At 45.0% G+C, this 14020-nt stretch overlaps 1 long non-coding RNA gene across 1 annotated transcript in view; it reads right to left on the reverse strand.

The window, feature by feature from the left end:
- The window catches only part of LOC136619815 (uncharacterized), a 151392-nt gene extending 138871 nt beyond the window's left edge, over window positions 1-12521 (reverse strand). Inside the window, exon 1 of the long non-coding RNA XR_010791047.1 lies at window positions 12383-12521. This is a non-coding gene — a long non-coding RNA (uncharacterized lncRNA). The remainder of the gene's footprint in view (window positions 1-12382) is intronic.
- Between the last annotated feature and the right edge of the window lie 1499 nt (window positions 12522-14020).

A 14020-nucleotide genomic window follows, 5' to 3' on the forward strand; every position in this document is an offset into this window, starting at 1 on the left:
ACTAAGCCCACGGCGAGTTGGCTCTCAGCTGGTCATACTGCTTGGATGGAATGGAAATATTTAGAGCTGTCGACTTTGCAAAGTTGATTTTAAAGTTTGATAATCTGCCAAATTCCTCTAATAGCTCTAAGAGTCTAGGCAAACTCTTCAGGGGGTCAGTTACCAAAAATGCCACGTCGTCCGCAAAGGCCGCCGCTGAGAGTTGTTGGCCACCAATATTGAGGCCTTTCACCCCAGCGTCTTGTCTTATCCTCAGCAGTAGAGGTTCCAAAGACAAAATAAAGAGGGAGGGGGAGAGGGGGCACCCCTGCCGAGTGCCGTTTTTTATGTGGAAGGGAGGGGAGAGAATCTCGTTTACTCTAAGTCTTGCATGCGGGCACGCATATAGCGAGAAAATTGCACGTATGAACTGCTCGGGAAAGTTAAAGTGGTGGAGCACCCTCTCCATGTACAGCCAGTCGACCCTATCAAAAGCCTTTTCGGCATCCGTTCCTACTAGGGCAAGAGGGATATTGTGGTGTTGAGCATACCTGGCCGCATGGAGAAGTCTAAGACAATTATCTCTCCCCTCCCTTCCTTTAACAAATCCTGCCTGTTCTCCCTCTATCAGGGAGGGTATAAAGGGGGCCAGTCTTTTTGCTAGCAATTTAGCCCACAATTTCATAACCAGATTGATCAAGGATATGGGGCGGTAGTTTCCGCAAAGCTCTGGGTTTTTGTTATCTTTGTGAATCAAGGCGATGTGTGCCTCCTGGGCTTGACTCGGCAGGGATGCCCCCCCCCCCATCAGGTCATTATACAGGGTTGTTAACCTGGGTTTTAACTCTGAAAGGAATATTTTGTAATAGTGAAGGGGAAAACCGTCAGGGCCGAGGCTTTTGTTAGGAGGGCTGGACGTTATCAGTTCCTCCACCTCGGTTTGTGTTATCTGACCAGTTAGGGAGGAGGCCTCCAGTGAATCAATTCTAGGCATTTTAATCCGCCGGAGAAAGCCGTCAATGAGGTCTGTGTGCCTTTCTGGGAATGAGGTATCACCTTCTTTTTTTATGTTATATAGGTCCGAGTAGTACTTTCGGAATTCTTCTGCTATGTCCTTGGAGGTGGTCATAGATACTCCCAATGGGGTCTTAATGGCCCTGATCTGGTTCCTTGTGCGAGCTTTTTTAATTAGTGCTGACATAAGTCTGCTGCCTTTGTTGCCCTGGGCATAAACTTTATGTCTGAAATATAGTTGCTTTTTATTGAATTTAGAGTTCAATAGAAGTTTCAGGTCAGCTCTTACCTCAGACAGTTTATCTAAGTTTAGTTTAGTTTGCGACAATTTCGCTGTTAACTCTAGCTTAGCAATTTGTGAGAGCTTATCATCGATAGCCTTCTGTGTGCGTTTCTTGACCCGAGAACCCAGGTCAATCAACAGGCCTCGCATATAGGCCTTGTGGGCCTCCCAGACTATCGGGGACTTAGACCCCTCTGTAGAATTAAGGAGAAAGTACTCCTCTAGGTGTTTGGACAGGTATTCTTTGTCCTCTATCTGATCTAGCAAAGATGTATTTAGTGACCATCTCCACTCCCTAGCGCACGATTGTGGTGGACGGATCGTCACATGCACGGGGGCATGATCCGATATCGTCATAGTGTCTATGACGGCACTGATCAGCGTCGTGAGGAGGGCGGAGGAGACCAAGATGTAATCCAACCTCTGGTATGTCGAATGTACCGAAGAGAGATAAGAGAAGTCCCTAGTGGAGGGGTTTAGAGAGCGCCACGAGTCTACCAAGCCAAGCTCCTGAATCTGTTTGCCCAGTCTTCTCAGTTTGCCCTGTGGGACCTGCGACCGGCCAGAAGAGGAATCTAAGGCGGGGTTGAAGGTGACATTAAAATCACCTGCTAGAATAATCTGACCTACACTAAAATGTTTCAGAATTTCCAGTTGTTTTAACAGCCATGGCACTTGCTCCGAATTGGGAGCATAGATATTAGCTAGGGTCATTTTGGTGTTGTTTAGTGTCCCTCTCAGGAAGAGAACTCTACCCTCCTCGTCCCCAAAACGGGCCTCCTCCACGAAATTAATCGTTTTGTGTAAGAATATGGAGACCCCCTTGGAGGCCGACGAGGGGTGAGTGCTATGAAAGGCACTGGGAAAGCGCTTCCCCGGAAGAGAGAAGGCTTTGCCACCCTTGAAGTGGGTTTCTTGGAGAAAAATAATTTTGGTATCATACCTTCTCAGTAGCAGTTCAAGATCATGTCGTTTTGACGGAGAGTTGAGGCCCCTGACGTTAAAGGACGTGAGACGTAAACCACTCATTAGGACGCACCTGAGCTAAGGAGTGAACAGACAGAGATGAAAATTATACCAAGATGTCACAAGGTTAGGGAGTATGAGCGACCGCTATATATCTTCTTCGTGAGCTCTCAGCACCCAATCGGAGGGGGGTAGGTATTACCAGGTACGGAAAGGTTAGGGAAGAGGGGGAGGGTAAGGAGGTGGGGGAGTGCAAACACAAGTTTTGTTATCAACAGCAAGGTCAGAGATTCCCTGCAAAGGGGAGTCTCTTCCCGCAAGGTGGATTAACTCTTAAATCTGTAACTACTAAATTGTAGTTCAATAACCGAGGACGGTTTTCTGAAAACCCGAAGAGTCGTAGACTGTTTCGGGAAATAGAGCAAAGCTTTCTACCTGAACATAACAGTACAGACGCCCGTCCAGTCCCTGCAAGGGGGGACTAGTAGGCGCCCGAGGTAAAATACAATATGCAATATATACCGGTAATATATATTATAAAACGAGTGAGAACGTGTAATGGGGCCGAAGTATGGAGGGACCTTAATGGTCATTACTTGGTTAGATAACAGACACCAGTTAACGAGGCAGAGTACCGGAGATTTGTAAAAGGAGCAGTCCCGTCATCTCTCCTGGTTATCCCGTGGAGGCGGGAGGAGCCGGTTCGGCGCCTTCGAACCTCACTGGGTAGTGGAGATAGATAGTAAATCTGAAGAACCTGGAAAAAGGAAAATAAGCAGAGAGACAAACAGAGGAACAAAGGCCCTACAATGGACGAGCAGCCCGGATGGAATAACGGCTGCTCCTAAGGACTGTTCGACTCTGTTGACCAGTAGAGCAAAGTGCATCAAGGCTGCAATTAAAGGTCTTACAGATCCTGACGTGGCTTTTTCTTTTTCCCCTTAGGGGATTTTGAACTTCCCGCTGATAGCCAGTCCCCTGGATCCTCAAGCGGTTGGAATTGAAGAGGGTCAGGAATCGACTGCCAATTAGGAAGGTCAATCGGTTCAATATCGAGGAGCTCCCACAATTTTTGCATATCTTCCTGGGTGCGAATATTGAACTTCTTGCCTTGCAAAGGGATGCTCATGCCGAAGGGGAATAACCAGGCATATCTCAAGTCTCTGGATTTGAGAACCTCCAGCAGTGGGCGTAAAGCACGTCGCTTAGCCAAGGTGGAGGGTGCTAGGTCTTGAAAGAGCCGAACCACAGAGTCCGAGTATTTTAATTCGCCGTGCAATCTGGCAGCTTTCAGTACTGCGGCAGTGTCGGGGAACGCTAGCAGCTTGCAGACCACGTCTCTGGGGAAATCAGAAGAGCTCGATGGGGGTCTGAGAGCTCGATGTATTCTCTCGATACTAATGCTGGATGCTCTTTCTTCCCCTAGCAGGGTAGCAAAAAGTTATTTGGCAATCTTCAGAAGGCATTCGTTAGCATAGGATTCTGGAATCCCCTTTATGCGTGAGTTATTGCTCCTATTCCCGTTCTCGAGATCTTCTTGGAGTAGAAGCGCCCTGTTAAGGTATAAATGCTGCTCCTTAACTGCTTGCTCTAACTGTAGGGAATGGGATACAATGGCGGCAGAGGATGACTCTAAATCCTCCACTCTGTGTCCCAGATGTCTGAGCTCATCTTTTATTTCAGCCAAATCTGAGCTGATGGGGCGCAGGGCTTGTGAAATCAGGTTGATCATGAAACCCCTTGAAACTGACTCACCCTCTTCTCCTTCTGAGGGGGGCTATTCCTCCTCCGCCTGATTGAGTGCAGGGGTGAGCGCTCGTGCCGACGCCATCTTGGATGCGGGACGCGGGGAACGCGCAGTCCACTCTTTGAAGAAACGTTGCACATCCACCTGTGTTTTGGCTGGTCGAGGGGTGTTCTGTAGATCAGTGTTCTTCTCCTTTGCTGTCTTCCCCATAATCTTATTATTCTACCGTTGTTGATGAGGGTACTGTGGGCGTCTGACTGAGGGAAGCGGCTTTAGGCAGACATCACCTTCGTTGCCCAGTCAGCGTCTTCAGAAAAATGACACAGCGATTTCTATAGGGAAAGTTATACAGTCCTGATTTTCCTTATAAGAACCCCAATGGTCCTTCTTAGGGCTACATCTGACCGTGTGCTTCACAGTTATGGCTGGCTAGGAGAAGTAGTGCATCAATTTTTGTATTACACATCTAGGACTGTTCCTAGCATTGCAATTACAGCTTTCTCAGCCTGCAGTGCATAACGCAGCGTTTAGGGACAGAGCTGCTTTTATAGGGAAAGTTATACAGTCCTGATCCTCTGTACAAGAACGGCAACGGTCCTTCTTAGGGCTACATCTAGCTGTGTGCTTTACAGTTGTGGCTGGCTGGGAGCAGTAGTGCATCAATTTTTGTCTTACGCATCTAGGCATGTTCCCAGCCTTTCCCTAATACCGTTCTCAGCCTGCAGTGCCGTACAAGCAGCTCTCACCGTGAAACTGCATTCTAATATTTCCTAGCCTACTGCAAACTAGAGTAGTTATACTGTTCTGTGTGAGCTGTGCATAATGCAGAGTTTAGGGACACAGAGACTTCTATAGGGAAAGTTATACAGTCCTGAACCTTTGTGCAAGAACCCCAAAGGTCCTTCTTAGGGTTACATCTCACTGTGTACTTTACAGTTGTGGCTGGCAGGGAGCAGTAGTGCACCAACTTTTGTATTATGCATCTAGGCCTTGTGAGGGGTTAATTATAGTTTTTCCTCTCTCAAATAAAAAAAGAGAAAATAGTTTTAATTTCCCTTTTATTATTATTTCACTTTCTTTCTGATCTTGTTCTCACACGAGTTCTTATCTATCCTCCCTTTTTCTTCCCTTCTGGGAAAGTATCCTTGAATACTTTTTACTTTGATAAACTGATCATAATATGTTGATGTACTGTCCTGGGAAACCGGGTGTCTTTGAAAGGAATATTAATTGTTTCTCCAGATGTCCAGCAATCTTGGACATGCTCAGTGATTGAATCATTACGTAACAAATTTTTCTCTATAATTTCTGTACTTTGCAAATAATAAACTCACTTCGTTTGGCATCACGTCGCATGTGGCTGTCCATTTGCGTCGTCTATGAGTACTCATACCTAAAGCTGATTGGGAGGCAGACAGCATCAGCTGAACGGTCTGTTTAGACCCCCACCCCTAACATACTTGGCGCCCAATGTGGGGCAGAAGCTAAATCCTTACCTGCAGACGATACCTGACGACCCTACCTGCCGACCAGCCGGATCAGAGGCGACGGGACCCCAGATCTACAAAACACCGGTGTAAGCTAAGCCCTTGACTTGCCACTCCAGCTCTGGGCTCCCCTGACTTCAGTCCCGTGTTGATAGGAGGTGAGTCGCTGCATGTTTATAGGACGCTTCTGCCTGTTATTTTTTGGTGTTCTTAGTAACTGTAATAGACGGAAGAACCCATATGTGTATATTGCCATGCTGTCTGCTGTGTGCCGTAGAAATTATTGCTTTTTTGCCGGACTCATAATGTTAGCTGTAATTTGTTATAAGATTACTAAAGCCCCGTATAAAGGCAAGCCGTGGTCCCCCCCCCCCCCCCTTATGTCCGTAAGAAGGAAAGAGATTGCAAATAGAATTCTTGCTAGCTGCGGAAGGGACAAGTCCATAGAATTCCTGCCAGTATTTGGCAGAAGGGCCATAGAATTCCTGCCAGTTGCAGAAGGGACACAAGTCCATAGAATTCCTGCCAGTATTTGGCAGAAGGGCCATAGAATTCCTGCCAGTTGCAGAAGGGACACAAGTCCATAGAATTCCTGCCAGTATTTGGCAGAAGGGCCATAGAATTCCTGTCAGTTGCAGAAGGGACTAGTAATAAGTCCATGGTTGAAATGGGGTCCAACCAGTCTAAGACTTATCTGACACCCATCGAGAAGAGAGGGGGAAGGGAAGGACATTTGTAGGCAAGCCTATAAAGTATACAAGCGGATAGGACTTAGAAAAATGGGAACCTTTACATATGAGTTCTGGCAATAGTACGGGAAAAAGCATGAAAGATATCAGAGACGCCGGTTTAGAAAAAAGAACAGACTATATGGGAAACATACAGGGCAAGGGGTATGCCTATATGGAAAACAGCTAGAGAAATAGCAAAGGACAGAGAAAGCAAGTTAGCCGTCGGGAGAGAATGTAGTAAGTTGTTGAGAAAAGCAGGTGTTTAGAATTTTGGGAGAATGGAATCTTAGACCAGCAAGTTTGGGAAAGATTCAGAGATAGTCAAAAGGTTGGATAAAAGTATGTTAGACAGATGAATTGAGGCAAGTGTAGATACGGCAGTAATGGGTTATCAGAGAAAGGGAATCCTTTGAGTCTGTTCCTCTGGGACATAAAGCAAGTTCATGCAGAATCTGTGGACTATTGTGTGACAAATAACCACTATTGTTTGTCTTGTATGCCTTAATGTTATGTAATCTAATCTTTGTTGTACGTTTTAGTCTCCATCATACAAGTGTAAGAAAGTTATACCCCACTCACATCTGTGGGGGCTTTTAAGAATACAAGGGTTAAAAATGCAGAAAATGTTGCGGTTAGAAGCGCTTAGCATGTTGTCTTTTCTATGTGTTTAACTATTCCCTGCCGTCTGTGTTTCATAGTCTGTGCAGAGAAATATACCTCTTATAATTACTAATGATTAATGTTGTTTAAAGTCTGAATGTTCTGGTCGCTTTCTAAAATCTTAGCTATTGTTCTGTTTCATAGAGAGATAAAATTCAGGGTCATAAAAGGGAGGACAGACGTTGATGAAATAAGAAACTTGTAATGAATTACGTGAATTATACGGTTTTAAAAATAGAGAACATAAGGATTTTAAGGTATATTTTTGCTTTTTGTGTAAATGTCAGTTCTGTGATTGTTTGGACGTCTGTATCACTGCTAAATGCTGTTAGTATTGTACTGTCTCTGAGAGAATGTTCTGTAGGAGAGACACGCAAACGGCCAGTATCGAAAGGGTGGAGCTAGATGATGTAAAAGTACGTAATGTTTCATACCTCTCTTCTCCGAAAGGAGGGGTGAGAAGCTTGGGCAGTTAGGAAAAGTTTTTTTTTTCTTTCAAATTTGATGAGACATTGCAGGCAGGATCAGATTAATAATGAATTTGCTTAAAGAATATCATATTCTAATGTGGATAGATGTTTGTGGATTATTCTGCCTTTGCTGTTATTCATGTCTCTGTTATTTGTACTGATATCTTACAAGCCTTATCTGCATCCATCAAATTCTCACCAGATGGATCGGTACGGGTTGAGACCTCAGGTGACAGTTCAGAAGAGTTTTGTAAACTAACTGCTCTCTTGGTGGATTTGGCTCATGTATTTGTCTTGACAGCTACTGCAGAAACTCAGCTTTCCGCAGGTCCTGACGAATAGTAAGCCATCTCCAAGACAGACATAGGGAAATTAAATATACCCCCTATGATGGTAAATCTGAAGCCAGGATACACACCCCGGGGTCAAACAGTATCCCTTTAGTTTCCCACAAGAAAAATGCTGATTGGGGAACAAGTGGGAGACTTGGTACCGATGGGGGATTTGCGTGAGATACGTTCTCCAGCAAACACCCCTCTTTTTCCAGTAAAGAAAAGACGCTGAAGGGTCGCGATGCCTCACGCGCTTTCTTGTGCTGGAAGGTCCTGAAAGCATATTGGGAACCGATGTGATGGGACCCTTGGGATGTTGTATCGAACTTCACCTGTCCGGTGAGGCTCGTATACACCCCAGGTCTGAAAGTCACCCGACCTTCTGTCAGATGGCAGTAGACCCAGCGACACCTCTCCCTGTCCTCACTCTTACGCACGCAGAGGAACAAACTCTTAGTGTCGTTCCTTCGAGCCTTTGGGCTACCAGTCAGACGGACCTTGGCAGACTGACAGCCCCACCGGTAATGGTTTACCTAAAGGAAGGGGAAAAAGCCCCTTGGTCCGTCAGTACCCCCTGGCACATGCCCAGGAAGAGGCAATTGCAGACACTGTCTCTTCTTTATGTCAACTTAAAACCCTTAAGGAATGTGTCTCCCCAGCTAATACCCCTTTGTTCCCCGTTAAGAGAAAGAGTATAAAGGGCCAGCCAGACTGTCAGTATTTGTTTGCATTTATTTTCAGAGGAAAGCAGTACTGTTGGACAGTGCTGCCACAAGGGGCACAGAATAGCCCAAAACCAGTTCACCAGATGCATGAAGCTGGTATTAGACTCCTGGCCAATTCCCGAGGGCACCGCCCTCTTGTAATATGTTGATGACTTACTTTTGTGTGCTCCTGACCCAAATAGTTGCCTCAATGCATCACTAAGCCTTTTGTGTTTCCTCCATCAGAGTAGAATGGCTGCAAAGCTAGCAAAGACAAACTTCAGTTCTGCAAGTCCCACGTAGTGTTCCTGGGCCACTGCCTAGGTCCAGGTACCAAACACCTGACACCGGAATGCACGAAGGTGGTAAGTGACATGCAACTTCCCACCTCCCATGCTCAGTTGCGTACCTTCTTGGGACTGGTCTCATACTGTCGGCCATGGATACGCTCTGCCTCCATGACCATGCAGCCTCTGTACGACTGTTTGGGTTCACGGCCATTTGCCCTGAACCCACAGGCCAAGTCAGCCTTCCATCAGCTGAAAGTACAGATAACCAGTGCACCCGCACTCGGGCTGCCAGACTATGACAAACCCTTCCAAATGTACGTCCCTGAGATGGCGGGACACGCCACTGCTGTACTGACACAAATGCATGGTGACAAAAAGCGACCTTTAGCATACTACAGTGCCCATCTTGATGCGGTGGCTAGAGGGTCTCTATCATGCGTCCAAGCAGTTCTAGCAGTTCAGGCGCTACTGGACAAAAGTTCTGACGTTGTCTTAGAGCACACCATGGTGATCTACACCCCATATGACATACATGGTATCCTGACTCAGGTAAGCCATCGTCATCTGTCTCTTGCAAGACAGATAAAAATGGAACTCGCAGTGCATTCCTCCTCGAACATCTCATTCCAAAGGTGCACCACCTTGAATCCAGCCACCTTACTTCCATTAGGTGACGTTGATTCAAATGGGAGAGTAAGTACAGGGGATCAGTTGTTTTACAACTCCCTGACTGACGAGCAGGAGGCATTTGACACCGAAAGCCAGCATGACTGTGTGGCCCCTATGGCCCAGGAAATGGCTGGGTTTGCGCATGTCACAGACAATCCCCTGCAGAACCCCCAGTTTTAGCTGTTTGTGGATGGATCCAGATACCTGAATGATGAAGGAAGGTTTGTAACAGGTTTTGAAGTAGTCACACTGAATGAGATACTTGTACAAAAACCACTGCCGCCACACGTCAGCGCAGGAGGCTGAGCTCCGTGCTCTAACTGAGGCCTGTACGATTGCAAAAGGTACCACTGCTAACATCTACACTGATTCCAGGTACGCCTTTGGTATTGCACACAATTATGGACCCATCTAGCGGTCCAGGAGCTTTCTCACGGCACAAGGCAAGCCCATTAAGAATGGTGTATCAGTAGGTAGATTAATGCAGGCCATCATGTTGCCAGAACAGGTGGCCATAATAAAGGTTAAAGCACACACGCAGGGGCAGTCACCGGAGAGCAAGGATAGGGCAGCCAAGGCTGCAGCTCTCCTGGACAGGACGCAAGACCCCGTGTGCTGTAAGTTGGATCTTGGTCCCACCACTCTTGTTGATGTGGGATTTGGCGTCCTACAGGATGAAGTGGAGCAGTGGACCAAGGCAGGAGATAGGTACATATATGATGTATGGAAATTGGGAGACTGAGTGTGTTTACCAGCGGCTGCCTACCCCCACCTCGCCGTCCTAGCTCATGGGAAAGTGCATGCCTCTCGGAATGTCATGGTTTCTGTTGTGGACAAGGTATGGTATGCTCCAGGGTTCGACAGGTTAGCGAAGGCATATGTGAAGGCATGTGAAGTGTGCACCCTGCACAATCCAGGTCAAGTGGTAAGGACCCCCCCGGAAGTGCACACCCAGACAACTGTATCCTTTTCAGAGATTACAAATCGATTACATCCAGCTTCCCAAATCAGGCAGGTATGAGTACGTCCTTGTGTGCGTGGACCTGTCCAAAGCCATCACACAATGCACAGCGAATAAACTTGTGTCAGAACTTGTATGTAGATTTGGGGTACCAGAAACAATTGAGAGTGACAGAGGTACACATTTTACAGGTGAAGTGATGCAAGAGGTGATGTCAGCCCTTGGGGTGGAACAAGCGTTTCACACTCCATACCACCCGCAGAGTTCAGGCAAAGTGAAAAGACTAAATGGTACGCTTAAGTTAAAAGAAGTTTTGTTTCGCTCTGTGCCAAGATTGGGACTGTATCATCCACAGGCCCTACAGCAGGGCTATGACACAGTAGCCGGATATGTAAAGCACCTGTGTGACCAACTAAAAGTAACACAGAATCTAGTCTTTTCTTCCATTCCAGACCCAGACAACTTAGAGGGATCACACTCTCTGCAACCTGGAGACTGGGTGGTCGTAAAGAGGCGTGTCCGGAAATCCCTAGGGCCCAGATTCGAGGGGCCCTATCAAGTCCTGCTAACCACACCTACTTCGGTGAAATTTGAAGGAACTGTTGCTTGTTTTGGGACTAATGGGACTTTTCACACCCTGCTTTGCCCCCCCCCCCCTATAAGAAGGAAAATGAAGGACATTTTGTTTATTGTTGGACATTTTGGACTCCTCACTCCATGCTTCGCCCCTATGAGAGGGTGCAAAATGACAATGCCCAGAACCACTTTGTTAGACACCACCAAATACTGATAGATGGACTAAACACCTCACAGGTGAAGGACTGTTGGACTTGTACACACACACCTGGTGCCACTAGCCTTCCTTTCCTGGCTGTTCCTGTTCCGCCAAAAGAACTGCTTGCATGGACAAATGACAACTCAGAAACCAGAGATAGCTGGTGGGGTAACACATTTAGCTTTCTCAATCCCGCTAATTGGTTCTCTGGTCTGGGAAGGTGGTTCATGGGAATTCTACAAAGTATATTTCAAGTAGTGATGATTTTGCTCGTCATATATGTTGCTGTAAAGTTAATCATGTCTTGTATCACATGTTTTAGTGAAAAGGCTTTTGCTAAACTTTAACCCAGATGGACTTTGAGACCACCACATGACTCTAGGGAATCAGGCAGGAGCTGGCACCACTCGGGTGAACGTGCCTAGCATGATGGTGGACCCTATGTCCAAATGGGGGAATGTGAGGGGTTAATTATAGTTTTTCCTCTCTCAAATAAAAAAAGAGAAAATAGTTTTAATTTCCCTTTTATTATTATTTCACTTTCTTTCTGATCTTGTTCTCACGCGAGTTCTTATCTATCCTCCCTTTTTCTTCCCTTCTGGGAAAGTATCCTTGAATACTTTTTACTTTGATAAACTGATCATAATATGTTGATGTACTGTCCTGGGAAACCGGGTGTCTTTGAAAGGAATATTATTAATTGTTTCTCCAGGTGTCCAGCGACCTTGGACATGCACAGTGATTGAATCATTACGTAACAAATTTTTCTCTATAATTTCTGTACTTTGCAAATAATAAACTCACTTCGTTTGGCATCACATGTCGCATGTGGCTGTCCATTTGCGTCGTCTATGAGTATTCATACCTAAAGCTGATTGGGAGGCAGACAGCATCAGCTGAATGGTCTGTTTAGACCCCCCTAACAGCCTTTTCCCAGACTTTCCGTTTTAGGCGTTCTCAGCCTGCAGTGCTATACAAGCAGCTCTCACCATGAAACTGCACTCTAACATTTCCTAGCCTACTGCAAACTAGTTCAGTTATACCGTTCTGTGTGCGCTGTGCATAAACCAGAGTTTGGCAAGAAGAATGAAAATGTTACCTTAGGCGCTCTGAGGAACCATTGAAACCGAGATGCAAGATGCAGGTATGAGCCTGCTGAATTTATTGTAAAAAGAAATCCTAAAATTTGTATATACACATATACAAATAATGCACAATATGCAACGCGTTTTGTCGCACTACAAAGGCGACTTTATCAAGCATAACAGTACAGAGAACAAACCTTTCCTTATATCTATACAGTGTGGGACTTACATTTAGATGTACCCAATCCTGGGCTTTCTGTCCACATTCAATGAATGATTGAAGCAAATGCCGTGATGTAGCCCATAGGACTTCCGGGTCCCTGCTACTCATTATGATGTAATCACGCTAGACGTAGTAGGTGTATTAGCCTCTAGCAGCCCGTCAGACACTACAGAACTTCCGGGTCTCGGTTGCTGGGTGTGATGTCATATCGCTGGGGCACGTCCCGATCATGTGACTAGGTCATGTGATCGCTATCTTGTTTATCAGAGTTGCCATAGAGGCACTGATACCTCAGACTGGAGGCTACCAAGCGTTCATTAACACCAAGCGACGGTCTGAGAAACTGCCCAGGATTGGACATCATGGAACCTAAGACATAATGCAGAAAAAATAATAATAACAGAACTACTATCAATGTCTTTATAACACATGAAACAAAAGCAGACAAATAACAGATTATTATATGCATAGTGAATAAATTGCATTAATGATATTTAAACGGGAATAAATGATGCTAGGGGATATAACATGTATAAAAATATATATGAATACTCATAATAGTCATTAGTACCTATACAAAAACTACACTACATGCATGAATAAATAGACGCCCCATGGTTCCCTATATAATAAATACTATAAAAAAATAATAATAATATATATATCTATATATATAAAGCTGAAAGCCCTCACTGACTCGCTCACTCACTGACTGACTGACTCACTGACTGACTCGCCAAAAGTTCTCCAACTTCCCGATGTCGTAGAAACATGAAATTTGATGCAAGCATAGATTATCTCCAAAATAGGAAAAGTAATTGGGTCCCAACTCGATTATTCAATTCTAGCGCAAAAGAATTGGCGTCGAAATTTTACGTACATAATCTAAATCTGTCACTTCCCAATGCCTTAGAAACTTAAAATTTGGCACAGGCATTATGTCATAAATAGGAAAAGCTTATAGGTCGCAACTGAATTATTCAATTCTATGCGCAAAAGAATTAGCGTCCAAATTTTACGTACGGAATGTAATTTCTTCCCTTTCCGGTGTCATAGAAACGGGAAATTTGGCACGAGCATTGATTATGTCATAAATAGGAAAAGCTAATGGGTCCCAACTCGATTATTCAATTCTAGCGCAAAAGAATTGACGTCGAAGTTTTACGTACGGAATGTAATTTTTTCACTTTCCGGTGTCATAGAAATGTAAAATTTGGCACGAGCATTGATTATGTCATAAATCAGAAAAGTTAATGGGTCCCAACTCCATTATTCAATTCTATGCGCAAAATAATTAGCGTCCAAATTTTACGTACAGAATGTAATTTTTTCACTTTCCGGTGTCATAGAAATGTAAAATTTGGCACGAGCATTGATTATGTCATAAATAGGAAAAGCTAATGGGTCCCAACTCAATTATTCAATTCTATGCGCAAAAGAATTAGCGTCCAAATTTTACGTACGGAATGTAATTTCTTCCCTTTCCGGTGTCATAGAAACAGGAAATTTGGCACGAGCATTGATTATGTCATAAATAGGAAAAGCTAATGGGTCCCAACTCCATTATTCAATTTTTTCCGTAAAAGAATTAGCGTCCAAATTTCACGTGCGGAATGTAATTTTTTCACTTTCTGGTGTCAAAGA

Source organism: Eleutherodactylus coqui, chromosome 3, assembly GCF_035609145.1.
Source record: "Eleutherodactylus coqui strain aEleCoq1 chromosome 3, aEleCoq1.hap1, whole genome shotgun sequence".
NCBI lineage: Eukaryota > Metazoa > Chordata > Amphibia > Anura > Eleutherodactylidae > Eleutherodactylus > Eleutherodactylus coqui.